This window comes from Pristis pectinata, chromosome 28 (assembly GCF_009764475.1).
Source record: "Pristis pectinata isolate sPriPec2 chromosome 28, sPriPec2.1.pri, whole genome shotgun sequence".
NCBI lineage: Eukaryota > Metazoa > Chordata > Chondrichthyes > Rhinopristiformes > Pristidae > Pristis > Pristis pectinata.
Window position 1 is genome coordinate 19,743,919 of NC_067432.1, and position 12,157 is coordinate 19,756,075.

Here is a 12,157-nt window from a genome sequence, read left to right on the forward strand (position 1 = left end):
TATTGCAATATCTGTCATTTAATTAATATGATTCCCAATAATCTTGACAGTTGCTCATTAGGAACTGTTCCTAAAATATTTCTTTGTCAACACATCAAAACTCTGCTGCCTGTATCCCAACATAAATCTCTTTAGTCATGGCCATTGCTGACCAACACTGGCTTCCAGATTAGCAGTGCCTTGACTTTAAAGTCCTCATCTTGTGTTGAAATCCCTCTTTGGCCTCATCCCTCTCAATACTGAACATGTAACTCTCCATGATCTCTCTGCAATGTGGGCCTTTGCTGCATCTTCCTTGGATGCCGTCCCATGATTAATGCTGGAGGCCAGAGGTCCTCTAGGGAAGGCTCCAAACTGTAAGTCAGATTGGAAAAGAGGAAAGCCTTCAGCCAACTGTCTGCAACTTATTTCTTTAAACCACCCAGGCTCCCTGTCTCTGTATCCTCCTTTAAGACTCTCCTTTAAACCTACCTCACCTGTCTTAATACCTCTTTATGCAGCTCACTGGCAAAGTGAAACTCCTTGGGACATTTTATTTCATCAAAGGCACTAAATATTCAGTTAGCAACTCAAGGATAGCTTCATTGTGACCTTCAAAGAAATTTGCTAAAATGTCTCAAGGGACTCTGTGGCAAGGAATTCCTCTTTTCCAACCTGACTTACAGTTTGGAGACTTCTCTAGAGGACCTCTGGCCTCCAGCAGCAACGTCATTAAACTGGCTGATATCATTGAAGAAATCTTGCAAACAGTAAACCAGAAAGTAAAAACCTTCCTAACTTTTAATAAATGTTAAATATTTTAAACCTTTTTAAAGAAAGCAATATAGCAATATAAACATTAAGATGTGCACAAGGGATTATAATGATACCATAAACTTCAAACTATGAAATAAAAATCTTTCTTTCCTAGGAGTATAATCCTGCCTTTCCAGAAATCAGCCTTAACTGCACTCCTAATGCAAATGCTTCCTTCTTTAAGTAGGGAGATGAGATCTGCTCACAATATTACAGATGCAATCTCACCAAGACTCTATATAAGTGGAGAAAGATACCCTTACTCTTGTACTCAAACATCTTGCAATAAAGATGATACAAATATAGGTGGAGGGACAGGCAGTGTTGAGGAAGCAGGGAGTTTGCAGAAGGACTTGGACAGGTTGGGAGAATAGGCAAAGAAGTGGCAGATGGAATACAGCGTAGGGAAGTGTATGGTCGTGTACTTTGGTAGAAGGAATAAAGGCGTAGACTATTTTCTAAATGGGGAGCGAATTTCAGAAATTGGAGGTGCAAAGGGACTTGGGAGTCCCAGTGCAGGATTCCCAAAGGTTAACTTGCAGGTTGAGTCGGTAGGAAGGAAGGCAAATGCAATATTAGCATTCATTTCAAGAGGACTAAAATATGACAGCAAGGATGTAATCCTGAGATTTCATAAGGCATTAATCAGACCACATTTGGAGCATTGTGAGCAGTTTTGGGCCCCATATCTGAGGAAGGATGTGCTGGTGTTGGAGAGGGTCCAGGGGAGATTTATAATAATGATCCCAGGAATGAAAGGGTTAACACATGTGGAGCATTTGATGGCTCTGGGTCTGGACTCGCTGGAGTTTAGAAGGATGAGGGGGGAATCTCATTGAAATCTACCGAATATTGAAAGGCCTGAACAGAGTGGACATGGAGACGAAGTTTCCAGTTGTGGGAGAGTCTAGGACCAGAGGGCACAGCCTCAGAATAGAAGGACGTCCCTTTAGAACAGAGATGAGGAGGAATTTCTTTGGCCAGAGGGTGGTGAATCTGTGGAATTCATTGCCACAGACAGCTGTGGAGGCGAAGTCATTGAGTATATTTAAAGCAGAGGTTGACAGGTTCTTGATTAGTAAGGGCATCAAAGGTTACAGGGAGAAGGCAGGAGAATGGGGTTGAGAGGGAAAAATAAATCAGCCATGATCGAATGGCACAGCAGACTCGATGGGTCAAATGGCCTAATTCTGCTCCTATGTCTTATGGTCTAAAAGCAAACCAACCATTTGCCTTCCTAATGGCTTGCTGCACCTTCATATTAACTTTCAGTGATTTGTATACAAGGCCACCCAGGTCCCTTTGAACACCAACACCTTTCAATCACTCACTATTTTTAAAAATATTCCACATTTCTATTTTTTCTACTAAGTACATTATCTTACGTTTTTTCCACATTATATTCCGTCTGCCATGGCCTTACCCATTTACTTAGCCTATCTATAATATCCTGAAGCTTCTCTACATCCTTCTTACAGCATCCACTAACTTTGCATCATTAACAAACTTTGATATATTATACATAATCTCCTCATCAAATTATTGATACGGATTACGAGAATCAATCTCTGTGGTACTGCACTGGTTACAATCTCCCAGCCCAAAATGACTCAGGTAGTCCCACTGGAGACACCAAACACCATAGATACTGGTATCTGGAGCAAAAATCAAACTGCTGGAGGAACTCAGCAGGTCAGGCAGCATCTGTGAAGGGAAATGGACAGTCAACGTTTCAGATTGAGACCTTTCACTTGGACGCAGATGAGGGGTTTTGACCCGAAATTTTGACTGTCCATTTCCCTCTACAGGTGCTGCCTGATCCACTGAGTTCCTCCAGCAGTTTGTTTTTTTTCCACATGTAGTCCTACTCTCTGCCTTCAATGGATTAATCATCAATCTGCACATTATACCCCCCTTCCACCTTGTGCACCAATTTTGTTTATTAACCTCTTCTGTTGCAATTCATTGAAGACTTTCTGAAACTCCAAGTCCACCCTATCAACAGGTTCACCCTTACCTATTCTATTAGTTATAAGTATTGTTGTTGAAGATTGCAGAGGGACATTGATAGGATTTAGAGCTGGGCTGAGAAGTGGCAGATGGAGTTCAATCCGGAGAAGTATGAGGTGGTACACTTTGAAAGGACAAACTCCAAAGCGGAGTACAAAGTTAGCGGCAGGATTCTGGGTAGTGTGGAGGAGCAGAGGGATCTGGGGGCTCATATCCACAGATCACTGAAAGTTGCCTCACAGGTGGATAGGGTAGTTAAGAAAGCTTATAGGGTGTTAGCATTCATAAATTGTGGGATCGAGTTCTGGTCACCTTATTATAGGAAGGATGTGGAAGTGTTGGAAAGGGTGCAGAGGAGATAAACCAAGATGCTGCCTGATTTAGAGAGTATGCATTATGAGGAGAGACTAAGGGAGCTAGGGCTTTACTCTTTGGAGAGAAGGAGGATGAGAGGAGACATGATAGAGGTGTACAAAATATTAAAAGGAATAGATAGAGTGGACAGCCAGCGCCTCTTTCCCAGGGCACCAATGCTCAATACAAGAGGACAAGGCTTAAAGTAATGGGTGGGAAGTTCAAGGGAGATATCAGAAGGAGGTTTTTTACCCAGAGAGTTGTTGGGGCATGGAATGCACTGCCTGGGGTGGTGGTGGAGGCAGGTACATTGGTCAAATTCAAGAGATTGCTAGATAAGCATATGGAGGAATTTAAAAGAGAGGGATATGTGGGAGGAAGGGGTTAGATAGTCTTAGGCGAGGTTTAAAGGTCAGCACAACATTGTGGGCCAAAGGGCCTGTATTGTGCTCTACTATTCTATGGTTCTATGGTAAACAAAACTGCAACAGATTTGTCCAACATGATTCCTCTTTCATAAATCCACTTTGCGTCTGCCCAATCCTATTGCTATCTTCCAAGTGCCCTGTTACCCTTTTTAAAAAAGTAATTCGAGCATATTCCCTACTACTGATGTCAGGCTAAACCACTCTATAGTTTCCCAGCAAAAAACTAGCTGGAGGAACTTGGTGGCAGCATCTGTGGGGGCAAAGGGATAGTCGCCATTTCAGGTCAAGACCCAGTATCGTTTCCCACTGATTCCAGGAGGTTTTCTGTCCACTTCCACGTAGACAGCTGCAAAATATTTGTTGAATTCCTCTACCATTTGCACCCCAATCAACAAGGCAAGATATTTTTACAGTAAGAACAGTGTGTAAAATGTGTAAGTTTGCCTCATGGTTTGTACGAAACGCACCTGTAAAGATTGCGGCAGTACATATACTGTGGAGGAACAGAGTATCACTGACAGTAGTTGTCAGATTTCTGTATTCAACTGTGCATGCGCCAGAAGCTGCTGTCAGTTTTACAGACTAATGTCAACCTGTTGTGACAACTGCACCATCAATGAAACCAGAGAGTCCCAGTGAACTGCAGAGGTGGACACTGGAGGAGCACCAGGTGAAACTGAATTGAAATATCATTTCCATTTTACTGTGAACTATTAGGAAGATCTATGTTGTTATGAGCAGCATAAGTGCTCAAGGAAAACATAACTCATTATGCATGAGCTCCTGGGATGTGCATCATTGAATGCTAATTAAATATTCTGGAGTAAAATCCAGTAACAGTATCGGTGACCATGCAATGCTCGGAGTGTCATACATAAAAATCTTTGATTTACAAGAACCCCAAATCATAAGAAAACAGGAGCAGGAGTGGGTCATCGAGCCCCTCAAGCCTGTCCCACCATTCAATATGATCATGGCTGATCTATGCTGCCCCCAACTCCCTTTCTGTGCCAGTTCTCCATACCCTCAATTCCTCAATCTTTCAAATTCTTAGCTACCTCCATCTTAATATATTAATGAAAATATTTCCACCATCTTCAGGTAGATAATTCCAGTGATTCACCACCCTCTGGAAGAAGAAACTCCCGACACCCCAGTTTTAAATGACTGGCCCCTTATTTTGTAGCAATGTCCCCTTGTTTGTGATCCTTCCACTAGTGAAAACATCTCAACATCTACCCTGTCATGCCCTTAGGATCTTATATGTTTGAATGATGTTACCCTTCATTCTTTGAAACTCCAAGGAATGCAGACCCAAACTGTCTAGCCTCTGTTAATAGGATAACCCTCTCCTCCCAGGAATTAGCTTGGTCAATCTCCTTTGGACTGCCTCCAATGCTACAAAATCCTTTTACAGGGAAGGGGACAAAAACTGTGCACTGTATTCCATCAGTGGCCTCGCGAATACACTGTACAACTGTAACAAAACCTCCCTATTCTTCCCTTTCCTCCCCTACCTCTCTTTTTTCTACCTTTTTTCCTTTCTCTTCATACCTTTGACCCCTCCCCTGCTCCTGCCTATCACCACCTCTTACCTGCATCTACCTTTGACCACCTTGTGCCCACCTCGCCTCCCCTCTTTTGTCCACCAATCACTGCTCTGCTTTTCCCTCCTATATATTGGGCTTTCCCTTTTCCTAATCTTCAGTCCTGAAGAAGGTTCCTGACTCAAACATTGACCGCCTGCTTTTCTCCATGGATGCTGCCTGGCCTGCTGAGTTCCTCCAGCATCACAGTGTTTTTCATCTGGATTCCAGCATCTGCAGTCCTTTATTTCTCCCTATTCTTATACTCCAACCCCTTTGCAACATGCCGTTTGCCTTCTTAATATTTTGTGATTCATGCACTTGAACAACTAGATCCCTCTGAACTTCACTCATTTGCAGTCTCCATTTAGGTAATAATCTGCCTTTTGATTCCTTTTACCCAAGTGCATGACCTCACCCTTTCCCACAGTAAACTCCATTTGCCAGCTTTCACCCAATGAATCAATATCTTGTTTGCAGAATCACAATGTCCTCATCACAAAATACCCTCTCATCTATTTTTTGTATCATCAGCAAACTTGGAAACCTTACATTTTGTTCCCTGCTCCAGGTCATTAATGTAAATAGTAAATAATTGAAGGCCAAGAACTAATCCCTGAGGTACTCCACTGGCTACATCCCTCCCATTTATTCCAAATCTCTGTTTTCTAAGTAATGAACTGACCTGTACGATCGGTTTTGTAAGACAAGCTTTTCACTGTACCTCGGTACAAGTGACAATAATAAACCAATACCAATACCACTATAGCCAGTTTTCAATCCGCACTAAGCACTTCATCAAACACGGTGGGCTCCTTAATTTATGCACCAGCTTCTTATGTGGCACCTTGTCAAATGTCTTTTGAAAATCTAAATAGACAACAGTTTACAAGTTCCTCTCTATCAACTCTCCCTGTCACATCCTCAAAGAATTTGACCAGCTTTGTCAAACATGCTCTACCTTTCGTAAAACTACATTGACTAGGTTTGATATATTCAACTTTCCTAAATGATTAGTTATTCCTCTTTGTTTATTGACTCTAGTATCTTGCCAAAATAGATGTTAAACTGGTCTTCTGTTTCCCCGCTTTCAGTTTTCCACTCTTTTGAACAGGGGAGTCACATTGGTTGTTCTCCACTCATTTGGTCCACTCCCAGAATTTAGCGAGTTTGAAAACTTTCAACCAATGGGTCCACTGTAGCCACTTCCTTTAAAACCCTTGGGTGCAGGCCATTGGATCCTGGTGAGTTGCCTGCCTTTCGCCCAGAGAGCTTCTCTGATACATTATCTCTCGTGATGGACATTTATTGAAGTTCCTCCCTGTTATTTGAAATTAGCTGATTTATTATCTTTGGGATATTTGCACCTGTGTCTTGGTGGAAGGAATGCTGTTGACCTTGTCTAGCCTGGGCTATTTTTGACTCCAGATCCACAACATTATCATTGACTCATAACTTGTCCCACAAGCCCGGATCTTGAGTTCATGAATGAGGTAAGGCTCCCAGAACTCTGAAGTGGGTTGACTAGCCACTACTGGATAGACTCAGTATTGATAGACTTAGTTCTTTCTCGGGAACAGCTAACTTTGGGCTATAAATATTGAGCTCACTGGTGATATTAATAACCTGCAAATGAATAAAAGAAAATAAGACTGAGCCACTGAATTTGAGCTGCAATTTCCAGCCCCCTCCCAAAAATGTTGGAACAACAGTAGAAAAAGCCCTTTGAACTTGATCCTCATAAATCTACACTTTGCTTTTATGAGCATTCCATGTTGGGTCAGCTTCCGGATTGGAAAACAAGCTTGCAGTATCCAAAGGCTGACTTGAATCTACTGTGTGCTCAGCCTTTTTACCGGGGAGTCATTTAAGTGATACATGGTGGGGTTTTGATTGGAGATGCATTGCAGTGACAGATGGGGGCACTGAACCAGATTTTTGGCTGATGTTAAAAGAATGAACTAGGCCAAGTGAAACAATATCACTTGTGTCAGATCAGAGCTTCAAGTTATCAGAAGTCATAAACAAGCAAGCTCTGACCTCAGCAATGTAAACTCTCACTACATTTGGAAGAATAAACAGAGATGGAATTTTGTTAGCACAACAACGTCCCACTTAAACTAATCACAGCACTTCACTCTGTACTTCAGTACATACATACTCTGGGAAGTATTGAGTTATCTTACAAAAAATAGTTATCCTACAAATAGTTACCCTGTAAATCAAAAAGTAATTCCAGAAATGTTAAGGAATCTTTGATTATATCACGTTTCTCCAAATCCCACTGCTAATTATCAGCAATTTGACCCACTTTCCTCTCTCCATCACTGCGACCTTCAGCTCTGCTCTCTGGGATGTGCTTCCTAATCTTTTCTGCTTTGAGACTCTTTGCCTTTTCTTAAAGGACAACTGTAATGTCATACAAGCTTTCCATTACCTCAGCCTTAACAGTGCTGGACAACGTAAGTTGTTGCTGTTATCCAGCAAAAGTCCATGCAGCCTTACCCTATCCATGAACAAAAGGTCCAGGCTTGTGAGAAAACCACAATATCCAATGTATATGCCAATACTTAATTGAGTTTGATAGTTGTAAGTTTTATATGTTTGTCCCTTTGCTTTGTCCAGGACTGGATTCACTGTGGACAACAGAAGCTGAGGGCCTTGAATGCTGAGGGAACTGCCAACAATGGTGCAGCATTCAAATCCAGAAATCATCAAGAGGCCAAAACTGGAGAAGTGTAGAGAACTCGGAGGGTAACTGGGAGAATGGTTCAGTAGTAGGAAGGAGAAAGGTCATGGAAGGATTCGAAAAAGGGAGCACATGTCCATCTTTGCAACCATGCCCACATTTCCAACCTATTCCTTGCCACGTTCCCTGACTATCAAATGGACTACCAAATTCATGACTTTAAACAACTCTAAACAGGTTGTCACCCTCGCCATAGTATTGAAATGACACTCATTGGTACTCTATGTAACTAATGATACCCTGTTTAACCATGGCAAGAGTAATCCACCCAGTCTCTCTGCAGCCTCCAATACAGATACAAAACCACCTTTCTCTAATAAGTCTCCATCCCGATCCATTGAGGGCAGCAAAATGGCACAGCAGATAGTGGTACTTCTTCACAACAGGTGAAGCAGCAGCAGATCTCTCATCCCTCACCAGCATCATCAGAAAACAGTACAAGTTTTCCCATGTGCACTAATAGCAACCATCTCTACCATACAACCACTGCTTCCACCCCTATGACATCTCCAAGTTGTTTGCTTCAATGACAGTTACTCACTGGGTTACTGCAATCTTTGCAGCAAAGGCTAGCTGTTATTGGGCATACAATCCAGTGTGATCCCCTCTACATGGGATATCAATAAGCGCAGGAAGATTCTTCATTCAGATTCAGTAAAAGGATTAATACTGAGCACATCTATGTTTAAACCAGGAGAAATAAAACAAATTTAAAGAATGCACGAAAAAAAATAAAGATTGGGAAAGTAAGATAGCAGTAGGATAGCAAATGAAAAAGTAAAATAAAATCTCCAAAACTGTTATATTGTGAACAAGTTAGAATGTATGCCTATGATGGATTCTCCAGTGAGAACTAGCTCCTGGAAATTAGTTTTCAGATATAGTGGCTTTGATTTGTTGAGAATAAGGGTGCTCACTACTATTAAAGGAATAAATAGGGCAACACGTGCAGTTAAACGTGGTATATTTGTGCCAAGCCTGCATAATACCAGTATCTCACTGCTAGATTTGGCATTGAATTCCAGGTATGCATGAATTTGCAGAAATTGGCCAAATTACATTTTCAGACCACAGAGGTTAGATGGCAGTAATTATCACACCCACAAAATAATCCTAACATTTGCTTGTTTGTTTTCTTGCTCACTGGTGGCCAAGTACTGCAACTGGCTGCTATAAATTCCCCCTAGTATGTAAGTAAGTGGTGGAATCTGGGGAGAGTTAATGGGAATGTCGTGAGAATAAATAAAATAGGATTAATGTAGGATTAATGCAAATCGGTGATTGTTGGGTGGCAGAGACTTGGGGAGTCCTCATGGGTCTGTTTCTATGACTCTATGATTCTGCATTTACTAAAAGTGAATTATGCACAAGTATTTCACTGGATTCCTCTTTGTTCTGTCTTTTTATTTTTTTCTTGAACTTATGGATACGGAACTTTCATTTTCACAATAATCATTGACTTATACTTGTTATTTTGCATTACATGAAATCTTAATTGATCAGCCACACACGTAATACAGGATTTGCATCTATAGTGATGCAGCGTTAGAGAGCGACTCTATAAATGGGTGGCAGTGTGGAGCAGCTAGTTGTGCTGCTGCCTTACAGTTCCAGCTATCCAGTGTAATCTTAACCTGTGCTGTTTTGTGAAGTATGTACATTTGCCCTGTGACCACGTGGGTTGCCTCTGGGTGCTCTAGTTTCCTCCCACATCCCAAAGGCGTGGAGGTTAATTGGCCACTTAAATTTCTCATGTGGTTAGTGTCAGGATTAGGGAATCTTGGGAGGAGTTGATGGGAATGTAGAAGAATAGAATAGGATTGGTGTAAATAGTTGCTGCTGACTAGGTGGGCCACAGGGCCTGTTTCCATGCTACAGGACTGTATGACACTGAATGCTTCTGGGGAGGCAGATCTCCTATGGCCTTTATCGCCACTGTTATCTTAAGAGTTCATCACTGAATCACATGATTAAGTGGAAGTTTTGTATCCCCTCCGAAATCCCAATGGGGTCCGGCAGTCTCTGCGAATGGTGAACACCCAGATCTAGCACTGAAAGCAACAGTAAGCAAAGCCAGTCATGTTCATGCTATTAAGTTTTGAAAATTATGAGGTACAGGATTAGTCCTCAATGGTGGGAAAAAGACAATGGCTTTATTACAAAAAAAAACATAAATTGAATGCTTGTGAATCAAGAAATATATGCAGTATTATGTTGTACAGTAAGATGGGCAGTTAGGAATTAACCACAATACCACATTACACTGACAACACCTCCAAAATATTTCATTGAAAGTGGAGCACTTTTACACGTCCAGAGCTCATGTAAGGAGTGATACATGGACAGAAAAAGATATTGCTGTTCTGGATGGGAGGTACAACTAATAAAAACGTAAATGATATTTGAAACAAAAATGTAAACTTATAACATAAATTGTAAATTTGTTGTCTGTGACAAACCGACACACATCTGTTGCGCCAGGTCCCAAGTGTTTAGTGGACATGCCAAGCTCTCTTTCAAAAGCTGCCTGGAATGGGTAAAAGAAACTTATTTTCTGAGGGTTTAAATATTCACATGTAGCAGTGCTTGAAATCAGCCGAGAATTCCCTCAGCTCATTCTCGGATCATTTATAGACTCAGACAGATTTCTTTCACTAATGAACATTAGAGATTCAATTGGATTCTTTCAATTACAGGTTCACAGTCACAAATACTGAGGCTGGCTTTTTAATTATAGATTTTAAAAACTGAATTCAAATTCTCTTAATACCATTCCACAATTTGTAATCACTTCCTCTGGGTTATTAGTTCAATAGAATAACCTCTGCGTTGTTTGTGGGTTCAAATTCCATTGGAAACGTAATTTGCATAGCTAACCATCAGCAAAGGTTTACAGCAATTCATCTTCATGCTGCTATACTGAAATAAGTTTTTGAATGCTTACTCTCCAAGTTGAAATAAGGAATGCCAGATTCAAATTAACTTACTGAATGTTTGAAAATAGATGGATATGAATTTACATTTTTAAAATGAAAATTATGAGCTAGCTGTGTTCAAACATTTCATACCATCCATTTAGACTTGAATGTTCATGCTGACATGTCTCTCTTCCCCATTCCTTCCGAGGCTTTGGTGAGAGAGCACCCCATCCTTAGACCTTTTATAGGGTCTCACCAAGGCCGAGACAACCCACTCTGCCCCTCTTCTCATGACTGGTCTGAAAGAGAAGCACCCAGTTTTCTCCCACCTCATTCCATGGTCTCACTGAGACAGACCCCCACAGACCAAACCCCTGTACAGCTGATCTGTATCAGCTGAATGAAACAAAGACTGTAATAATTATTCACTGCACACCAACTATTCTTCCGGTGAGGTTGGTGCAGTCTTCTACTGGGAGGTTGGCCAGTAGAAGACTGCACCTGAGATCCCTTTGAGACAGAGGCCTCCTGCCATTTTGGTAGTTGGGAAGAGGGGACTTAGGTTGACGCTGCCTGAATCTCCAGTATTCTGCTGGGACACTGGTGGGCTCTGTTCCACTGGCAAGGCCCTGTTGTGGAACAACAGCATTCCTTATGGAAGATTGATAATGGGCAGCTAAGCTTGTTTGGCTTTAGAATCATAGATCGTAAAATCATACTGCACAGGAACAGTCCCTTTGGCTCACTGAGCTGCTCTGACTATCAAGCACCCATTTACATTCAACCTATTTTATTCTCACCACAGTCTCACCCCCCAGATTCTACCCTTCACCTACACACTAGGGACAGTTTACAGTGGCCAACTAACCTACCAACCCGTAAGTCTTTGGGATGTGGGAGGAAACCGGAGCACCCGGAGGAAATCCACGTGGTTGCAGGGAGAATGTGCAAACTCCAGAGGTCTAGATTGAACCCGTGTTGCTGGAGCTGTGAGACATAGAACATAGAACAGTACAGCACAGGAGCAGGCCCTTCGGCCCACGATGTCTATGCCGAGCATGATACAAAACTAAACTAATCCCTCCTGCCTGCACATGATCCATATCACTCCATTCCCTGCATATTCATGTGCCTACCTAAAGGCCTCTTGAATGTCACTAAAATATATCTGCTTCCACTACCACCTCTGGCAGTGCATTCCAGGCACCTACCACTCTGTGTAAAAAAAGCTTGCCCGCACATCCCCTTTAAACTTTTACCCTCTCATCTTAAAGCTACGCCCTCTGGTATTCAACATTTCTACCCTGGGAAAAAGAT

The 12,157-nt window shown here is 41.8% G+C and overlaps 1 protein-coding gene across 4 annotated transcripts in view; it reads right to left on the reverse strand.

Annotated features, from left to right (window-relative positions):
* Window positions 1-12,157, reverse strand: part of LOC127583941 (multiple C2 and transmembrane domain-containing protein 2-like) — a 328,587-nt gene that overhangs the window by 42,659 nt on the left and 273,771 nt on the right. The gene's annotated exons all lie outside the window — the stretch shown is intronic.